The 21,587-nt window shown below is 44.8% G+C and overlaps 1 long non-coding RNA gene across 3 annotated transcripts in view; it reads left to right on the top strand.

Moving 5' to 3' along the window:
* Positions 1–21,587, top strand: part of LOC121075850 — a 54,127-nt gene that overhangs the window by 7,837 nt on the left and 24,703 nt on the right. For all 3 annotated transcript variants that reach the window (XR_005823196.1, XR_005823195.1, XR_005823194.1), the window contains 2 exons: positions 4,883–4,962; positions 6,618–6,674. This is a non-coding gene — a long non-coding RNA (uncharacterized LOC121075850). The remainder of the gene's footprint in view (positions 1–4,882; positions 4,963–6,617; positions 6,675–21,587) is intronic.

The raw sequence follows: 21,587 nt of genomic DNA, 5'->3' as shown, positions 1-21,587 counted from the left end.
ACTCAGGGTGATAGTGAAATATTTGCAGTTCAATGGGAGATGCTTTTAGGGCTGCATGAAGGAGCAGCAACCACTATGTGTGGAGCAATTATATAGACATCAGTTTATGCTTGAAGATCTTGAACTTGCATATATAAGCTAGACAGAGATACAGGGTTTGTCCTGATTAGTGATGGCAAAAGATGCATGTCTGAGTTGCATCAGAGCATAATCCAAAGGATTCTGAATGATGTGACCCTTTGGAGAGAATTATGAAATGCAGATATTAGAACTGGAAGTGAATCTTCATGAGGGCTTATGATCCTCCTTGTACTTGTCTTATGGATGCAATATAAACATATTGCCTTCATGTGCTTTTTTTGTTTGTTTTGTTATTGTTGAAATGGGGTGATGTTTTCCATACTCAGTCTTGGTGGATGTGCCTGGGGTAGTGATGAAACACAACCTCTCTAGCTCAACTTTTCTGTCCCCATCATCTCTATACAAGGCTTGGGCTGGAGGATGAGCGACTACTCAATATTTTATCCAAGCCACAGGGGAATGGCTGGTGAAACAGGAGGGACACCTTGATAGAAGAGCCATTTGAAGCAATATTAATTAGCAGGCAGCCAGTTCTGGACAATTGAATCTCAACTCCAGATGTTCCCATTCTGACTAAGTGCTTTAGCAAAATGCTTAATTGATTACAATCTTGTGAGCTCTGTGTGTGTATGATAAAAACCGAGACTGCTGAGCTAGAGGGATTGTCTGTTGATAGCAACACAATGCAGTGAGTATTTCCTCACCTTTTGAAACTCATTCTTTTTTATCATGGGGAAACCAGACTAGGCTACAAAAAATGTTCTTTAATTTATGATCTTTATTGTAGTCACTGTGCTAGTTAAAGTCACTGAAGGTTCAAGTATACATGGATGAAATGAAATAGACACATCTGTGTTTGGCCTGAAAGGCCTTTGAGCCTTGTTTAATGAGGGCCAGCAAATTTAAAGCCTTCTTGATTTCTGTACATCTATATAACAGGTACAAGGACAGGGGGGTAAATTAGAGAAGAAATAGGCTGTTGGGATGAAATGAAATCAACCTGAGCTTTTGCCCCAGGCTGTAATTGAACCAGAGCTGAAGTTCAAATAAGAAATTCCTTTTTTTTTTTTTTTTTTTAACCTGGCCTTTGAGTTCCAACCAAGCTCAGAAATGTCAAACAAGTATAAAGGGTTGTTATAGCTGACATCTTGGATGAAGGGGAAGGAAGGGAAGCTGCAAGGTAAGGGAGGCTGTATGACAGGTAAAGTGATATTTTGCAATGAGATTATATGGTGCCAGATATTTGACCTGGATTCTTGCAATTGGGTGGGAAGAGGTTTTTGTTTGTTTGTTTTTTGGCAGATCAGATCCAGCTTCTGGTGAAATCACAGAGACCTCTTCATTTAGGTTCAGTGGAAGCTGGCATGACCGTAAGGGGGCATGATGCTCACAAAAAGGTTCTTCTCATGGTGACTGGTAGGCTTGTTATGAGCCAATCCATTGTGGTTTCTCACCAGGAAAATGCACTGATTTCAGTGGAAACATCTCTGACTTCTTTGTCTTATTCCTTTTGCATATTATAAAAGCTAAACTGAGAGTACTAGAGGAATAAAACTGTTGAATGCTTTTTCTAAAAGTATGGAATATACTTAATGGACAAGACTGCACAAAACAGGCATATTGGGTGGTAATATTAGTGTTTTGTGCTGAGAGAGCAATTCTGTATTTTATTTTGCCTTTTCTCTCGAGAGTTCCAGGGCATGAATTTCTGCAGCATTAAAAGCTGCTATGAAGACCTCAGTGCTGCCTATGACCTTTGAAAAATATGGAATTTAATAAGAGAAGGGGATCTGAATCTGATTTGCTGAAATACCCAACTGCTTCTTCCTTATCATTTGGTTTTGCTGAATGCACTTAGTCCGGGTGGGGTTGTTCATCTGTGAGCAACAAACTAACAGCTTAAGTCTCTGCACCTGACCTTCATGTTTCTCTGTGGCTTAAGAAGGTTCGCGCCCCACTTAATTTGCAGACACTGTCTGGATATTTCAGTCTGATATCTCAATATGTGTGGCAACAGGTAAATGAAAATGAAAAGCCAATTTTAGGGCAGCTGCAAAGCAGAGACTTAATAGCTCTAATATGAGAAATTTAGGAGTAATGAATTTGTTCTTTTGAAAAATAGCATCTATTTTTAGTTCTCAAAGAGCCTTGTTTTCTAGGGATCATTGACAGGCTGTGCTGCCAAGGTGTGTAGGTTGATTTTGGAGAAGCATCCAGCCAGCTTGCATGGGGGTTGATGTCTTGCAAACTCCTGAGAGCACACTGGCACACGAGACTTCCTATTAGATTTGTGCTATAAAAGCTGTAGCTGAGCTGTTCCTTTTAACAGACAGTCCTAATCCAGCCAGCTAGAAGGGAGTGGCAACTCTGGAGGAATCCAAGATGCCTTGGCTTCCCTTCTCAGTGACAAACTGAGCATGCTTCCCTCCTAGAGCACTGCTTCAAGCTATGCAGGGCATCCTGACAGCAGCATTGATGGGACAAAGGCTATTTATGTGCAAAACAAAAGAAAAGGAGGTGGGATTTTTTCATCTCAGTTTCAAGTTCCATTGATCTTCAACAGAAACTGTAACCTTTTAGGCCATGAACTGACTGGCAAGAGCCACAATCTCTCATGGCTCACATGGGACTGAGATTCAAATACCCAGAATGTCACAGAGTCAGATTTGGGCATCAAATCTGAGCCTCTGGCAGGGAGATGTCAAATTCTGGGCTGAGCCTCTTCTTGTTTGTTAGTTCCTGAGCTCAAAATGACAGACTGCTCCTACAGCAAACAAACTGCTGCTCCAAGAGAAGAGATCAGTGGGAGCAGTTGGGTATTGATGAGCAAAGGCTGGGAGCCTGCTCCGCGATGTTTAGGTCTTTGTGATAATAATTAGATCTTAAAATGTGTCAGTTCTGCATGAGGCAAATCATCAGCGTAGGCCAGGAGCATGTTTCCATGGGAGTGTGTCTGTGTGATTTGCGTAAGAGCTGTCTAATACAGCTGTGACCCTGCATAGCTGTATCTCAGCTTGAAGGCTATGGGAGTGGAACAGAAATGACTGGAAAAGGAAGGACTCTTGCTACCTCCTAATTTCCACTGTCTTCGCCACTTCTGACTTTCATAAAACCTTCCCCCACGGAGCTGCAGCCAGTGTTGCTGATGTAAAGGCAGTAAGGAACACAGCCAGGGTCCAAGGGTATTCAGATAACAGCTTTCTTTTCCCGTCAGAAAAGCTGTTGCCTATAAATTACCATTTGAATGTTTTGAGAGAGCAAGTCTCTGTTGCTTCTGTTTCTGCCATTTCTCCGTCAGCCTCAAAGGTTTTCATGCTCTGAGGAAGGCCAAGGCTGATCTTTTTGGGGAACAGGAGTTGTTGAGGTGACCAGGGATAACTGCAGAAGCAGGACAAGGAGGGACGGTCATATGAAGTGTAAACCCTGAACTGATGCAGCATACTGAAGTCATGCTTTCTGTGTGAATTCATGCATTCGCGTTATCCAGGGGCACCATGGCAAGCAGCCTCAGCAGGTCACATCTGCCTTCTGCAGACCAGCAATGCAGGGGGAGTTTCTCCTTCCCATGATCTACACCTTCTCAGGATTGATTCAATCTATGTTGAAGAGGCTGAAGAGGAGGATTTGCTGATATCTTCGGTTTTCTCCAGGATCTATGGCACAAAATTACAACTTACATTCAAGACCACTGCCATTTTACCTTTTACACTCTTCTCTCTTTTCCATCCTAGCCTTCTCACTATTGCCTACATGGAGTATCTATAACTCTTTCAGCTTTTTCCCCTTTTGTTGTTTCCCCATGCTTGATAGAAGTTGGCTTGGAATACGTTTCTTGTCCATTTGGGTTTAGAGCCTGGATGGGTGTTTGCAGAAGGACTCACACATCCTATTTCATTAGGATTTGGGGTAGGAGCTTGTTGAAGACCTGGACGTGGATTCTGCACTCTGCTCCTCTGAACAGGATGACCGCTGCTGTCTGACAAATGGGGAGGATCATGCAGATGCTGTTGCTGTTGGCTGTGAGCCCAACGTTGCCAGTACTCAAGCCTGTCTCTCTTGAAGGAATCGGCATTACTACCAGTCTTTACCCCCCCTTTTCAAAGCCTGTAGTTTCAGGCTAACCTTTCAAAGAAAAGCACAGCGCAGTTGCTCTTGCGCAGCCCCTGATCCACCAGCATGACCTCATTGAGAATTAGGTCAAAGCTAATGCAAAATAGGTGAAGCCTTGCAGAGCAGAGAATACCCAGGGGGACTCCAGACTCAGAGAGCAAACTGCTTTGTCACCATATTAAATCAAATCCACAACACAGCTAGTTTCTGCTAACATGCAGTCTGCAGAGGCTCTGGAGGATGGGGGAGTGAGGTGAGAAGGGATCTGAGGAGCTATTCATTTTATTTGTATGCAGTAAGTCTTTTTTTTCCTACCCCTGTAGGGAAAGATAAATGCATGCAGCTTCTGGAGCCTGAGGTTGCTGGATTCCACATGGATTTGAATGGTTGCATCATAATTGTGTCTTGGGAGCTCATCAGGCCTCACAACAGAAGTAAACCCGATGATATGCAGTGCTGGGGAAGTCAACAGAGAAAACAAGCATCCCATAGAAACAATGGTTGTAACTTACCTGGCCACTGCCACTGCAGTGCCATGATTACTACTTCCACTCGGAAGTTGAGTCCAATATGTGTGGAGGGAACCCAGTAAGTCAGCAAGGGAAGTCCTTTCAGCATCCGAGCTGGATTGCAAAGCAGATAATCTTGTTCTGTCATTCAAAATGCCCTCTTTGTTTCTTTTATTTATGAGGGCTACTGTTTTCTCCTGGCACCCGAACTGCTTTGGAGGTTTTGCTAGTCTCCACTGACCACCAATTTCCAATACTGGAGGTAGGTGAATTTCAAAGATGAAAGTAATTACTTCATAAGTTTATTGTGAGATGTCTCTGGCTAAAAGCCTGGGAAACAATTTTCTTATGATCCTAGTATTCAGTGACAGTGGACTGTTTTATGCTGCCACAGCTTCCTCCATGTGTTTGTCTTTAACTGATACAGCTTAGCTGCTGGGGGGGGGATACAAAACAAACAAAAAAAAGAAAAGAAAAAAAAATACAAAAATACTGCTGATCTACATTGCTGCTGCTGCTGGCAAAGGCTAGTGCCCTGCATGGGGCCCCCCAAGAGGCACAAGAATCTATCTGGAGGTTGAGCCTGATTTAATTCATCTTACAAAGCATCCTGGCAGCTGTCTACATCTGACAGATTGTTAATAAGACTTTCCCTCAATGCAAAAGGGAAAGTAATTTACATTGGCTTCACACCTCTGGCAAGCAGGAAAGATCCTGCCCCACCTTAGCATGAATGGGGAGCAGGCAGGAGAACAAGAGCAGGCAGCACAAGGGGAATGGAGGAGGGCTTGCTCCGTGCTCGAGCAAGCACAAAGAAAATGCCATTTGGAAAATTCTAATGGGTGAGAGAGCTGGGCAGAGAACCAGTGTGCTGTCCATGGCAGTGCTTCGGAGCAGCTTTCCAGCCACATCCTGAAAGATCACTCTTGCAAGGAGCAGCAGTGCTGCCTGATTTCATTTTGCTCCATTTAGCCCAATGCTTCTGCTGATACACTGCTCGCTCTGCCTTGCTACAAGCACGGGAGTACCAGCACAAGCTGCCCTATGATTTTTTTTTTTTTTTTATCATTTGGTTCATAATAAGCTGATAGTCACTACAGAAGGACTGTGACACTTATTGCATGGTCAAGGCCTCTCCAAGAGGTGCAAGAATGCAATTACCTAGCCTACAACTGTCCTGCTACCTGAGCAGGCGCAGCCATCCCCAAGAGGTCTGGCAAGCCAAGACTTCATCTGCATTATATTCCACCTTAAACCTGCTGTCACACTCGTTCTGACTTTAGCTGAGCACTCAGCAGCTCTCTGCTGGTGTCCTGGCCTCCAAGAAGAATGACAGAGAGGCACCTGGCCACCTCTCCATGCTTCATGCATTGGTCCTGCTGCCCCTGTGCCTTAATGCACTGCCGAGGGAGGTAACAGCCCCGGGGTGTGCACTGGAATCCTTGGGTGAAAGCTTGCTAGGATGGTGCCATGGCCTAAAGGGAAATGAGAAGTGGCAGGATTTGCTCTTCAAAGCCCACTAGCCCCTGCCCTTTCTGTCAAAAATGAGATGTGGATTGTTGGGGAGGGAAGAACTGGAATTATGTCAAAACAAACAAAGTTGGTGGTGAAAGCATTTTGTTTGCGTGTTCCCTGACCCCTGGGATCATGCAGAGGATTTGTTCTGCTAAAAGGCAGAACAAAGGGTCCTAGGGCTCCTTTTCCCAGTTTGCCCTCTATTTCAGAGAGGTTTTTGGAGTGACTGGACAGGAAGGACACCTGGTTGCTGAGTGTGCTCAGCTGGGGCAGTGCAGGCTGGGAGACACCTGAGAGCCTTTCAGTGCCATGGCCAACATTTGTGGAGGGGGAAAGAGGGTACTCATAAGTTTTGGTTTTTTGTTTGTTTGTTTGTTTTGTGATGCATATTGATGCTGCAAGATGCTGGACATCAGAACAGAAGAGGACCTTGTGCTGCAAGGACACAATGACCACAAGGTAGTTTTGTTTTTTGACTCCTTATTTAATGTGTCTTTAAAAGAAATCCATGTCAGAGATTGTGTTAGTGTATGAGAGCTTCAGGTAGTATCATGCAGTGGTTTGGCAGAAATTGGAGGTCCTACCTGAAAGTTGTGGCTGATTTAGGGTGTTGGTGGGGGTGAGGAACCTGCCATGGCATAGGGAAAGAAGTGTCATGTGGTGGATGGGAAGGGTTTTGCTGCTGCAGATAATGTTTGAAGGGCACATCTTGTGGTAGGTCATTAGAAGATGCCATCGTAGAAGATTGCTCAGGAGGAAGGTACATGAGTTCTTCCAGGAAAAGTTGTTTCTAAAAATCAGGACTATGAGAACTTAACCCAAATATTAATTAGAAGAGTCACTTATTTTAGTGTGAAATTGAATCCATGTCCTAGTTGAGCTGTGCTGAAGAGCAGTGTGCTTCCTCAATGGGTGCGTTCTACCCCTGTATTCTGGAGGTCTTAAACACTACCTTTCATAGTGGCAGGTAAATATGGGACCTTGCTAAAAAGGCTGAGCATTTACAACAGCCTTTACAAATGAGGGATCTTGCCTGAAAGCAAGAGAGATGAAATTAAGACGAGTGCAAAGCACTCCTTTTAGATAGGCAAAACACAACACAAGATGGGGAATATGTGATGAGGCAGCAGTACGGCAGGAGAGGACCTTGGGGTTGCACTGGTTCACAAGTAGAATACGAATCAACCCCGCAATGCTGCTGCAAAACAACTCATTGTATCCAACACCATATTAACAAGAGTGCTCTTTGCCAGATATGAGAGGCAATTATTACAGTCTGCTCAGGGATGGCAGAGCTTCAGCCAAGTGTGGGTGTCTGGAACAGATGCGAAACTTTGTCTACACCCATTAAAATTTTTGGAGGGATAGTCCAGCAGGGGGAGAAAAAAAGTGAATGATAAGAGGTTGGGCAAACAAGTCTTATAAACAATGATTAAAGACACTGCATTTGTTTATTTTAGGAGAGAAGAGATGGAAATGGGATGCAGAAAGTTGTCTTACACATAACTAGTATTTATAAAAAGGCTGTTAATGAGGTGTTTTCCGTAGTCAGTGGCGTACAAAAAAGAAATTGCTTGAATTTATAGTGAGGATGATTTAAGATGTTTATTAGGAAAGCCCTTCTAATTCCTAGAGGGGTAAAAGCACTAAAGCAGGTTGTGTAGGGAAGCTGTGGCAATCTCTTTCTCAGTGGAGTTTAGGAGTGGGTTAGACAAACAACTGTTAGGACAAATACTTTTTTAAGTATACTTGATCCTGCCTCTGATGATCCTATGAAATGCCTTTCTGCCATACATTTCTATAATTAAGCACAATATAAAAACACAGCCTCTTCCTTGAGGAGTTAAAAATCCATCTATAATTAGATAAAGTCTCTATCTTTTAATGATAAAACTAGGTTAAACGTGTCTTATGTGACAGTTCAGTTAATGTATCATTGTGGAACAAACATCAGGAGGGAAGGGAACTCTTTAAACTAAAGAATGGCGCTGGTGTAACAACATGAGTATAAAACTGGCCAGGCATAAATTAGGCAGGAAATTGAAAGAAAGTTTCAGACTGTCAGAACAGCGATGTTCTAAAACAGCCTTTCATAACGGGAATGCTGGGGGCAAAAATCAGAACGTGTTTTTTAAAATAGAGCTTGCTAAATTAATTCCAAGGGTTATACAGAGCTATTGCCTGTCATATTGGAGTCCGGGACTAGGAGATCCCTTTTGTTGCTGTATTTTAGGAGCTGAGGGGAACAGAAGTATTTTTATGCCTGTGGGGCTGTTTTTTTGCTGTGTATTGACACAAGCGTACCTCTTTCATCCCTGTGCTTCTTTCATGTGCGAGGCAGTTAATGATATTCCTTTTAAGAGATGAAGGTCACAGCTCAGTTTAAAGTTGCATAATTGCACTGCGATGAAGGAGAAAATTCCAACTTTTCCATCCTTCTTGAAGAGGACTGCAAATCCTCAGGTGCTGCAAATCTTCTTGACTTTTCCAAGGCTGCAAACACTTCATACCGATTGCGGGGAGTGTCATTTGGGGTTAATACAAGCAGCTGGGAGAACTGCCTCAGGGAAGAGCTGAGCCACTGTAGTGTGCTAAGCTGGAGCTGGATGCTCATGTCCCAGGTGGTCACCACTTGGCAGCTCGGGGGGGACCAAAGGTGAGGTGTCAGAGTGGGGCAAGAAACTGCTGCAGTGCAATGCTTTGTGCCAAATATAGCGAATAGGACAGTGCAGGCTCAGTGCCAGGAGAGGAACTGAGCTTCTTTGCTGACAAATGAAACAAAGATGTGATTGGAAGTGCCATGCTTTGGAGGCATGAGCAATTTCCCTATAATCAATCATCCAAACCAAATTGTTTTCATTTTGTTGCATTATTTAGCAGCCTTTTGATGGCAGACAATATGAGCTGGATTTTGATTTTCACCTGTTCCTTATGTTGATGTGATTTGTAGGCTTTGGCAGTGGGATGCTGGGGTGAAGGAAAGCTGAACTGGATTTCTGTGCTTAAAAAAAAAAAAACTTGGCAAAGATTATGTCTGTGGTTATCAGCTAATCATTCAACCATAGACATTGTTTGTCTGCTCTCATTAGGCTTGTAAAGTACCTGGCTATGCAAAGCTGACAGTGAAACACCTATAGAAGAGGATGTCAGAAGCAAGAGGGAGGGAATGAGGAGGTGATAAGGTAGAGCTGAGTTTGATGAGAGCCCCTGGCTCCTCCAGTAATAGCAAGGAAGGTGAGACATATTAAACTTCTCAGCATTCCTGGGTCAACACCCAGGAACATTCAGCTAGTTACGTGAAGCTACTGACATGGCTAGAGACCATGCAGAAACGGATAAATAGAGTAGGAGGGCTGATTCCTATATCCTGGGCTGACCCATATTGAACAATTCCTTTTCTTTTCCTAGGTGTAAGGGCATCTATTAGATCTCCAAGGATCCATTTTACTTTGCCTTGGGCAATATGTTTGAGAAGGGGGAGAAAGGGGAAGTTGGTGGGAAGAGTGTGCCAAAGTAAATCCAGTGACTAGTTTGTTTCCTAACACGGATTCTGTAGTTTAGACATTTTCCAGCATTTGATGGTACTGGGTCAGGCTGAGAGAACTGCTTGGTGCAAATCTAATAGAGGAGAAAATTGTGAGGAGATATCGTAAGAATAATGCCTACTCTGGAGCATGTGCTTTTCATCCCTTCTGAGTCTGATGACTCTGGCCGCATTTCAAGTCGGGACCTGTTTACACCGTGCTATAATTCAGCTAGAGCCTGGTTTATAGAAGGGCACCCTACACACGCTGAATAACATCCTGTGTCCCTAGCTGAGACAAGAAAGTCTTTTTCCTCAGGCAGGCGATTCGCTGAGCAGGACAATCTCGTGCAGTAAATTCAGAACTGCTCTGAAGCTGTTCAATAACAGGGTATGCCTCAGCAGGCTGCATCCCACTTCGTGGCCAAGATGCAAATATCACTGCATGCATATCAGGCCAGGTGTGTGTGACCTGTGCTGCAGCAAATGGCCTGAGACATCTCTATAGTGATCCTGTCCAACTGTGCAATGCTGCCCAGGGGACTCTTGGATTGGGACCTCCTGGTCCCACGGCAGGGAGCTGGTAGAAAATCTCCGCTGCTGGAAAATCTCCACTCAGCATGTCCCAGGACTCTCCAGTTTTGTTGTCCATCAGGGCAGGATGCAAGACTTCTCTTCTAAAGAGAGCTTTAGGACAGATAGAATTGGAGCCCAACATCAGGATCCATTTAGCTTTGGCTCAAAAGCTTGAATATTTGTCTAAGTATCACTGGTGTCTTTCAGTTTTCATTTAGCTGGCTTTCCAACAGTTACCAGTGGTGTGGCATGTGTGGGAGGGGTGATGGTGGGGTTCTTCTCACTGTCAAATCTGAACGACGACTAGGCTGGGAGCCTGTGCAGTTAACACTAGGAATCACAAAGGCATCAGGACCTCCTAGCACGTACCTGTAAGCAAGAAGGGCATGTTGACTGCATCACTGGCACAGCAGATTAGCTCTAAGCACACACTCACCTCTCTGTGCTTTAGCCTCTTGTACAAAATGTGGGGATAATGCTACTTTTCCTCCTGCCTTTGTCCATGCTGCCTGTTTGGCTGGTTGCTCACGAAATGAGGAGTATTTCTTATTTAGGATTTCTATGGTTCTTTGTACAACGCACCCCTGATCACAGCAGGGGGCTTTCAAGTGCTGCTGTGTTAGAGTGAGCACAGAGATGTCCGAACCTGGCGGATGCAGCAGCCTGCGTAGCACTAACGAAGGTTATAGAGGAGGCATGTGCTTGTCAGGCTGTAACAGTTGAAATTCACTGTAGGAAATTCTGCTTGTAACAAAGCTCTGTTTACAGACATCCCAACAGTAAGAACCATTATTTTTCCATTGCTAATTGGTTTTCCTTGATAGAGCAAATGCTTACAGGAGGTTGAATGGATGCAATGATCTTTATCTTCTTGCTTTCCCCAAGGTGTGCTGTACTTAGCCCACAAGGGTATATCTTCCCTTCTTCTTCATGTCTTTATTTTCCTTTTAAAGTGCCATTTAAATGTTGAGCAGTGCACAGCCTCAAAGCACTGCATATTTACGGACAATTCAAATGAAGTGTTTTTCTTCATTATTCTGAGGTGGTGAATTGCCCTCTCCTTTTATAGTGACTATCGAGATATAATGAAAATTTAGTCAGGGCTCTTGATGGCCACTTTGTGCAATACCAAAGGCCTTTATCTCTTCTTTCACTTCCTTCATCCTCTTTCTCCTGATCTTTAGAAAATAATAAAGCCACCTCTTGATCGTGGTGGTTGATGTTTCTAAGTTCTTTTAATTAAGCATGTTTTCTCTCCATTCTTCTCAACCTCGTCTTATCACTCCTCTCTGAGGTCAGATTTGATGGAAGCAGAAACTGCTTCAGACTTCAGGATTTATTCAGGTGAGACCAGCAGAAGCTACTCGCTCTTCAGAAAACTGCTTGTTTGCTTGGTGAGGAGTTAGAGGGTGGGACAAAGAGCAAAAGCCCTTTAATTCAGCGAAGTAGAATAAAAGTCAGTCTTCCACAGGCAAGCAAGGGATGAAGCTAGCTTAAACACTTCAATAACATTTGGAATAATGTTTGTCCACCATTTGAAACTCTGAGCCTAGCTTTATTTGAAAATTGCACTAAATATTTCCCTTGAGCACCATCCTTTTCCCTGAACTGTCCTCAGTGTGTCACTACTTAATGGCTCCAGCCAGGAATCTGTCCACCCTGACCTCAAAGCCTGCCCCAGTGGTGAGGGTAAGTTTGGGGAAACACTCTGTAGCAGTCGTGAAAGGGACTTTTCATTTGTCTCTGAACTATTGGTAAAGGCTGGATTTTGGGTGGAGGTAACAAACAGAAATAGCTCTTTTTGCTTGGCTGGGCTGGTGAAAGAAGCCATGCTGTTGGTGCTTTTACTATCAGACTGTGTAAAATCATGCAGTCAATAGGTTTTTAGTGTCTTTGGGATGTGGAGAGGTTTAACCTTTTCTTTGGTTCCAATTTCACTGCTGTCCTGTTGCCTTCCTTGGTTCACAGTTTACCTTCCCTTACTTTCTTCTTGCTGGAGAGGCGTGGGAAGTACCTGCTGGGGGGAGGAATGTTTTTGTTTGCTTTTCTTTTGCTTTTTTTTTTGTTGTGCCTTGTTAGCACCAGTAGCGTGTACCAGCTGCTTCATGAGGGTCATTAATCTCTAGAACAAAACCTTCCATGCTGCAGCAACTGTTGAACCTGAAGAGGAAAAGTGGTAGCAAAATACTCTGCTGTCTTTCTGCTGTCATATTATCCTGTGTTTGATGGCTCTTTGCTCGCAGAAGTAGAGCAGTACTTAAACACTGAGCTCAAGTCAACCTAATGGCCTCAACCCTCACTTGAATAGGAGGGACAGAGAGCTGAGAAGTGACTCAGCATGTGCTATACACTTATCTGTGTGTTTGTATGTGTTCAGGGAGGCTTGTTGGGTATGTAGGCAGACTAACCAATTACCAACTTTGCTTATTCCCATCTCTTCTCCTTTTCCAGTGACCAACCCTTAGTAACCACGAGAGTCAACTCACAGGCATAGGTCCTTGAGATTCATCTCCCCCAGATGAAGGGGCAAAAAATTTCACCAGCTATGGGTGGTAGCTGTTAAAAGCTGCCTTGCTGAGGTTTCAACAGCTAGAGAAACTCATCCTGAGATGGTCTGTGAAGAAATTTCATGTTACAATGGCCACCACAGTCTGAGCAGCTTTACCCCTGATGTCAGCCCATGAATACATGGCAGTGATGGAAAGCTTAGTCATAGCAGCAGGTCTCCAGGAAACCTCATGTGGGAGAATGTTGCCTTGAGGCAGCAGACAGCATTATCAAAAGGGACGTATGCAAAAAATGGGAGTTTAATTGCTGTATTTCCCCTTTATCTTAGTGTAATTAACAAGCTGGTGTCTCTGCAGCTTTAGTTGAAGGGAACTCTTAGAAGTATGTTATGGATGTGTTAAGGAACAGGGGAGCTGTGTTACTGGTACAGTGTTTATGAAGTCCTAGTGGCTCCTTACACAAAATCAGCAGACATCTCAAACTCTTGAAGAACAATCCTTTCTTATAAAACACAGCAGTGAAATCCAAGTCCTCAACGTGTAACGTGGCTTAGCTGACCATCCACTTGCAGAGAGAAATAGGCACTAACACTTCAGATGAGAGGTGGACCGACATTTGCTGTGTGGCTGAGGCCGGCAACTACCTGTGAACGGTGACTCATGATCCGGTCAGACGCACATCCACACAAGTAATGCCAGCAGCCTGGTCCCAGTGGGATGTACACCGAGTGGGATGAGTCAACCCTGCTGTCTGCAGCGCTGCATTCAGCTGCACAGGAGGAGACACCTGCCGGTACCAAGAGGTGAGGGCTCGAGCTAAAATTTCCATTATGATTCAACTTAGTGTCATGTAAAAGCCTACCAGGTCTGACAACTTGTCTTGCATCTGGTGATCGCAGAAGTCTGCTTGGTTTGTGCCTGAAGTGGCATTTTACTGGAAAAACTGGGTTCTACCTCTTCCCTGTTCATACGTCCTTGATTTGCAGCCAAGATGACGTGTGTAGTCGCAGTGATGAGAAGAGAGCTCTGGAGTGTGAAAGCAAGCTTGGCTGAGCTTGGGTGCGAGTCGAGTTTGAGTGGGACTTATCTAAGGAGAAGGGACTGGCAATGGTTTCGAAGGCAGTACACTCCAGGCCTTTTACATTTCCAGGCCTTATCAGGGATCTGGCTGTTTTATCTATAATGGCTTTTCATAAGGGATGCAGAAAGCTCCAGTGTGTTACTCGTGCATCGAGTATGCAGAAATCATCCTGGTTTGTAGAATGATAGGTGGAATTGCAAAACTGAACTTAATGACTGAGTGACAGTCATCTCCACTACGTGCTCTCAATATGATATTATGAAAGATCATTTTTCTCCTGCCTGCGAGCCTGAAAGAAACCCAGGGGAGAGGATCTCTTGGGTTTATTTGCTTTGTTTTTAATTGATTTTTCAAGATTAAAGCCTGAGTGAAAGTATCAGCTTGAAAGCCCTGGATACAGAGAGCTGCTGTTTTTGTCAGAGGATGTGCACAGGAAGCTATTGTCAGCCCGTCTGGGTCCTGACCTAAGTTGGGTTGGTTGGGATGGTGTTGGTTAGTCCAAGTGATGTTATTCTGGGTGCTGTGACAGTTTCACAAGCCCAACAGGCTACAGAAGCTAACTGCTTTAGCTAAAAAGCACTGAAAACCAGGAAAGCTCTGGTATAAGGAAGAGAGGGGGATCTTTATTTCTGGCCTGATGATCTGTTCCAGGGTGTATGGCAACTTTCTCCAGGTCTGAGAGAAGCCAACAGCCTGCTTCATTCAGGTCTATGATTTTTGTCCGAAGAAGGTGAGGGCACAGTTGCAGATTGGACTCTGTAAATGGCCAGCAGAAATTCCTCACCTGTATGAATGTGTAGTTCCTTGTGAGGCCAGTGATTCGTGTTCTCTGGTCTTTCTGGGCTCAATACAAGATCCCATTCAGCATCCCCTGTGTGGCTGCACAAGGCATTAAAACCACAGAGGTCTCTTGACTGAGCTGCTGACGGGTCAAGCATTCAGTCGGATGGTTGTGCTGTTAATCTGAGATGGCAGGGGGCACACAGGCACAATTCGTTCTTATGTATGACAGTTCCAGCCTGGGTAGCTGTCAGGGATTTTGATTAGGCTAAAGGGTGTGTGTTTGATATTCTACGTAATTTCTTTAGGAATCTGGAAAAAAACTCTGGGTTCTCCTGTATTTTTCTGAAGGCCCTCTGCATTTTCATAATTAGCAAAGGTGCATATGTGGATACAAATGGAAATCTTGTGCTTACAGAGCTATTGATTGCATGCTTGTAAGCATACATGATCACCAATACCCTAAATGCAGCCTAGTGAAATGTGGCCCTTGCCATACTGAATTCATTCTCAACTTCTCTCATGTATCGCATTTCTCTTCTCTGCATATCTCTCAGCTGTGACACTGCTGCTGTTTTGGTGGATTGCTTCTTGTAATCTTTCTTTTTTTCAAACGGTAAACTTGTTCCCGATGTAATTACTGTGATAAAGCTCTGTGGCATGACGGATCATCCTTAACAGCACTGTTGCTGTTGACTTCAGACAAGAGGATATTTTATTTCAATCCTTTCCTTTGCAGAAAATGTGGTAAACAGTAAACAAGTTTGTTTTCCCCAGCACCATCTTCTTCTGCATTAAGTCTGCCTGGCAGAGAAGGTGGTCCCCAGGTCCATCTTCCACGGCACTGAGGTTCCTGTGGGACTTCTGTGCAGCCTGGAATAATGCTGATATAGTACTGCAAGGTGGGCAGCGTCTTCTGCAGGAGGTGAATTTGGTCACCAGGACACATGGCCACCATGCTGATGGCAGCTGCTGATTGTCCCTCCTGTCGGTGCTCCCACTGAGGGTCAGTGTCTGCGTGCTGGGCTCTGCAGTGAAACCTCCACCCCGCCCTGAAAAACGGGGCAAAAGAGGTAACATAGATTTTTTTTTTTCCCTCTCTTAAACAGAGGAAAACAAATTTTAATCAAAACAAACTTGCTGATCAGAATGCAGAAGAAGAGCCTTATATGTACTCGTTGCCTGAATCCTGTTTGTCAGACTGTATGATCCAATGAATTTCCGAATAAAGGGGGAAAATGATTTGGGGGCTGGTCTGGCAGCTTTTCTCTTCTTACAATACTCAGTGACCTATCTTGTCTTTTGCTATTAAAAAATAAATAAATAAAATCTACTCACTCTCTGAAACTCATTTTTACTATTTGCTTTCACAGTCTCAGTTGACAACTAAAAGATGTAGCAATTGCAGCTTTCCAGGTTCCGTTGTACCGCATGCTCTGTGCCGTGGTGCCTCAGAACAATTTACAATAAATACAGGGATCCATGGGAAAGGGGGGATAAAAACAGATGAGTTGTCAGCATGATATAGAAGCGGGGAATTTGCTGGGTTTCTGGAGGAACCTCGCTGCAATGTATTGCTGGAGCAAAGGGGGAAGATGGGATGAGAAAACAGCAAAAAGTGACAACTCCGTGGCATGTAAGGGATTTACGTGCTTGGAGGAAGCATCTGAAGGACACTAGGCTGTTAGAAGGATGCTGGGGGAATTAGTGAGGCCAGCAGGGATTATGCTGCTTTGCATCTGCACAGTGTGGTGTGAGAGGTTCGGATGCATGTGTGCAAGTCAGGGGACTGAAGTTCATTTTGGGGGCAGAATGGATGAGCTGGAGTCAGTGTTTCCACCGGTTTTGAACGTGGTGATACGAACCATGTCTGGGAACAGAAGCCGTGTTGTTTAAAGAGAAGTCAGCTCCAGGGAGTGAAATTTCCCCAGAACCAAAGTGCAGCCAGGAGAAGGGTTCGTTGGTGTCTTTCCCTGTGAGTGCTGTGGATGTTTCGGAGCTGCGGTTAGGAGCCTGGGCTGCTGTGGAGCCCAGGGAGCCTCCGGAGGCCAATTTCCATCACCTTGGTCCTTTGTGAGCCTAAGAGCTGACCTTGATAGTTGCTTTGAATCCAGATGGAGTAAGGAGAGCTGGACTCAGGGGAGCCCTCTGGTTGTATTTCTCTGGTGACACAGCTCTTCAAGCTCAAGGACAGTAGCTGAACATAATGTCCAAAGCCCAAACCAGTCTACAAATCCCAGTGCTGCGAACGGGGAACTTCAGAAGGGCTGCTTCCCTCATCTTATCTCTCACAGACAGTTACTGTGTTCTTGATGTAATTATAGTGATAAAACAATGTGACATAACTGCTGGCTTCTATCATGGTATCACTGCTGTTGACTTAAACGACAAGGTAATAATTTTATAAGAGACCTTTTATTTTTCTTTCCCTGGCAGCCACTAAGCATAGGAGCCAATAACTCCGATAAAGCACATTATGCACATTCCATGAGTCCTAAGACTTTTTATCGGTTTTATTTATGCGCTTCTCATCCAGGTGAAATTCTCATTTGTTCCTACAACATCTAGGCAGTGGCTCTCCCCAGCTAGCACGGGGACCGGTGTTTGCACAACGGGACTGGAGCTGCAGCAGCAGCCAGTCACGCTTGATGCTTGGGAGAGGAGAGAGAAAAATACCCGTTTCTGCACAATTCCCTCACTTTTCAGATGCTGGTGCATTGCAGACATGCTGATTCCCCCCACTCAGCTGGAGGAGGTGTCCTTGGGCTGGCTCCTGTGAGAGAGCCTGGCTAAAAATGGGCCACATGAAGAGGATTAGAGAGTGGACTCGGACACCTCCCTTTTTTAATATATGAAAGCCCTGACAGCATGTACCTTTTGCTTTAAATTAGCTGGGAATCTGCAGCCCAGAGGCAGACTGTGCGAGGAAACTTTCAAGCCAATGGGAATCTAATCATATGTATTTACGTCCCCACACTCCCTTATCTCAGCTGTACGTGTATTGATGTAGCTTTCACAGGAGCACAGAGCCTTGCTGATCTATGCTGCTGTCTCGCTGTCAGCCAAGCCTCGCTGTGCGGCACGGGCCACTGGATAGGGAGGGACATGTGGTGCTTCTGGTCCACCTTACAGCCCTCCAAAATGACTACAAATACTTAGCAGTGCAATGCACAGATCTTCACAACGCCTCACAGAACCTGGAGAAGGGGCTGTTCTCCATAAACGTTTCCAGGTGACATAAAGGGGCTGCACACATGGGGTCAGAGTAGCTGGTAGGACTGCTGGTGTGGCTGATATTTCCTTAACCAGCCAGCCTGGGTCTGAAAAATCCCCACGGGGCATCCCTGTGGCTGGGCTGCACGGGTTCCCTGCCCGTTTCTCCTGGTTGCACCATCCCAGGTGTGTAATGCAGCAAGCAGGTGTGGCTGCTGAAAGCTGGAGCTGGGGACAGCCTTCAGAAGCTGTGCTTCACTGTGTGCAAAACAGTAAAAATACTTTTTATTTACCTGTACGGAGTTGTCAGGGAGGGTGATGAACTCAGACAATCTAGTTATAGGTAGACTTAGTGCTCATTTGCGAGATTTTGGATATTCAATTTTTTTTTTATTCTGACTTCCTTACTTTTTTGTTTGTTACAAGACATGAGAATATCTGGAAGAACTGATGTTTGCATTCAGTGGCAATCAAATAGAGGAAGGAATCACCCGAGAATATTAATGGGCAGCGAACCTTACAGGGTTTATAGTTTGAGCTTGTCAAAATGGCTCTGTGAGGAGTTTTGACAGTCTGCAGTTTTTGAACGTGAAGAATTTTTCATTGCTTTAAACCAACCCCAAGTCTTCCATGTGAGGAACATGGGTTTTATTTTGAAGGTTCAGAATTTTCTAGGGTTTGCCTCTCCACCCAAGTGGTAAAAGAGGAGGGAAAAACCTCAAACTTGCATAGTGTAAAATCATTTTTCTGTCTTTGGTTTCTCTTGGAAAACAATATCAACAAGTTTCTGGGGGGTTAGACAGCTCTCTGGAGAGGCAGAATAGGATTTGAAAAATTTCTCCCAGCTTTAATAGCTGTGGTTGGAAGCAAGCCCATGGAAGGTGAGGCTGTCGTAATGTCTTTCCCATCACACAGAAGAGTACAAAAAATGCCAAAGCAAACTTCCAGCAATTTCATTCCTTTTGCACTGGGAAAACATCCTTCCCCATGTTTTATCATCGCCATTAGGGGAAAAAAGGGAGGTCTCTGCCCAACGTAGGGGTGCTGGTAGCTGTGCCCTGCTCTGCACTGGGGGCTTTCCTCACCAGCAGCATGCGGGGGGACCCGCGCTGCTCCCTGCCTGTTCGTGCTGCTCTTCCCTGATGCTGTCCCCTGGGGCAGTCCCTAATGGCAGGCTGAGAAGTCGAAACAGGCACCAGGGGTAAGAGAAGGATGTAACTGCTGTTTTAATGCCTCTTTTGTAGTCTTTTCCATCTGTATTGAAGGTGTCTGTTTAATACCAAGTGATGACTGCCCCGACTGTCACTCTCTGGGAGATATTGTGTTTAGATGCCCTCCTGGGCTTTTCAGACAATCAAGCGGTGGCATATGTCTGCGATAAACAAATGCCTCTAAAAATTCTCCGCGTTGCTATTGAAGCACTGGTCCTGCCGGACGTGTGACCCATCACACCGTGGAGCGGGGAGAGCTTTTCACCCAGCGCTGTCATTCTCCCAGCTGGCAGCTTTTGTGTGGCTCAGAGCTGTGGTGGAGCCCCAGACAAAGGAGAAAAGGATGTTTTAATAATAACCCTTTCTGCTGCTGATGGGAGCTGCCAGAAATCACCCTGGGGCTCCGGGCTGGAAAGGGACTAGGTTTGCCCTGGCTCTTGGTCTCACAGCAAGTGCTGCTCGTTGGAAGTGATGCTTGGCTGGGGATGGAAGAAGGTGGGCAATGAAGAAGAGGGACGAATCTGGGCTTGGGATTAATTAATATTGATCATAGGGGTGAGAGGGTACTGGACATCTTCACCAGTTATCCAAATGGGCCAGCAAAGAAGTGAGATCAGGCCTTTCTTTGTGCTGAGCTTAACCCTGGTTGATGCTGAGGAGGAGATGGGATCGCTCCCCACATGGGGATGCCTGGCTGGTTGGATAGAGGGTAGGCGGACAGAAACTTGTTGTCTGGGGACTTGTCTGTCATGCAAAGGAAGCATGTGACGTGGGGGCCGGCTGGGGAAAATGTGGGTTTAGATGCTGGGCCACACCAAGAGCATGTGGGAACGCTCCTGCTTCTGCCTGGTTTCCTTCATTCAATACCTCACCTGTTTCCTTCTTTCTTCTCTACTGTCTCCTGCTTTCCTGCTTCTCACATTAGGTATCACTTCATTTCTGCAGCCTCTTCCTCCTCTCCCCTCCCACCACCAGGATCTGTCCAAGAAAGGCCTGGAGCCCTGCAGGGATTTTTGTGCTCTTCTCGTCTTTGCTACAGCCTCGGCTTGCCCGGGAGGTGGGCTGCGAAAGGACAGGACTCAGCAGTGCTTTCTTCTCCTGCCAGTGATGAATTTCCTCTTGCTCGATTTCCTCTTTCTAAGGCACACATGAGCCTCAGGGCCAAGCTTTCCACTGGTGTGTATGTGATAATTTTTGGAGTAAGCGTTGGCCATATGAGAGTGTTTAATGGCTTGTTGCAGTACTGAAAAGGGAACCCATTCCTTCTAGTCTTCCCCTTCTAAAGTCAATCTGGTCACATAGTCCTGCTGCTGAGGGCTATGTGTGGCTCGTGGGGGGGGGAGTGAAGGGGTCCTAGCCTGTGTATTTTTTGCATTATATATTGCAGGCACACCTATGGGGCCATGCAGCCTCCCTACCTCTAGGTCAGGGCAATGACGTCCCAGGAAAACCGCTGCTTGGAAGTCACTGAGGTACTTAGCACTTAGGTCCTGCTCTCTTATTTATTTTCCAGATGAGTTGGTTCTGTAGCATGAGAATAAAAATATTAAAAGGGTTGAGGCACAGTGTCTAGGATTTTTTTTACAGAAATATAAGATCAGGTTTTGCCTTATTTAAATTCTTATTTCATTTTTAATAAAAATGAAATTCCAAATGACTTTACTTTCAACGTGAATGTTTATTTCCTAACACCTATTTGGGGGCAGAGGGTGAAAATTTTGACTTTTGGAGCTTATGTGCCTTTTAAATTTTTTTCCCCAACTTCCTTCTTGGACACTGTTCTTTGAAGAAAATCTCAGATTTTTCAGTGCCTTCATTTTCCTGTAGATCCCATCCTTTTTTTTTCATTTTTTTTTCTCTTGATGGTGCCAATGGAGAAAGAGAAGGGATTGCCTATTTTAAAAAAGTAAAATTAGTTCTGATTTCAAAACAACATTTTGTCAGTGTGGAAATGAAAAAGAAAACTTGCTTCCTTCTTTTGAGGTAGCTTTAATATTATTTGGACAAGGGAGGAGGGAGAAGGGAGCAGTGGAGTCAGTCCCCTGTTTCAGCTAGTCCAACGTAATCTCTCATTTTTATAAATATTTCAGCAGTTTTCAGTCACTCTGAAAGCATTATGTTTTGGCCAGGTAGTTCAGATTTATAAGGGATGTAACATAAATTAATTTGCAACCACAGTCATCTATATTATGTCACCTACTCAATCACAGGCACAGGAGAGCTACTGACCCAGGGCTCCAGCAACTTCTTTCCAGGGCAAGTAACAAGTCATCTAAATCTTTCAAACTCCTTTCCTTTTCCTGTTGGTTTGGGGAATAACCTCATCTGTGCTGTGAGATCTCATTATGGTTCCAGGTAAGTGAAGTCTATGCAGCCAAGAGAGATTCAGTGCTTGTTCTGGTGCTTTTCATCAATTCTTCTTTTAAATAAATAAGAAAAAGAAATCAGCCTCTGTGTAGATCAAGGTGTAGGTAGGTAGGT

The sequence above is a fragment of the Cygnus olor genome, chromosome 11 (genome assembly GCF_009769625.2).
Source record: "Cygnus olor isolate bCygOlo1 chromosome 11, bCygOlo1.pri.v2, whole genome shotgun sequence".
In the NCBI taxonomy this organism is placed as follows: Eukaryota; Metazoa; Chordata; class Aves; order Anseriformes; family Anatidae; genus Cygnus; species Cygnus olor.
This window is presented reverse-complemented; position numbering and strand designations above follow the sequence as displayed.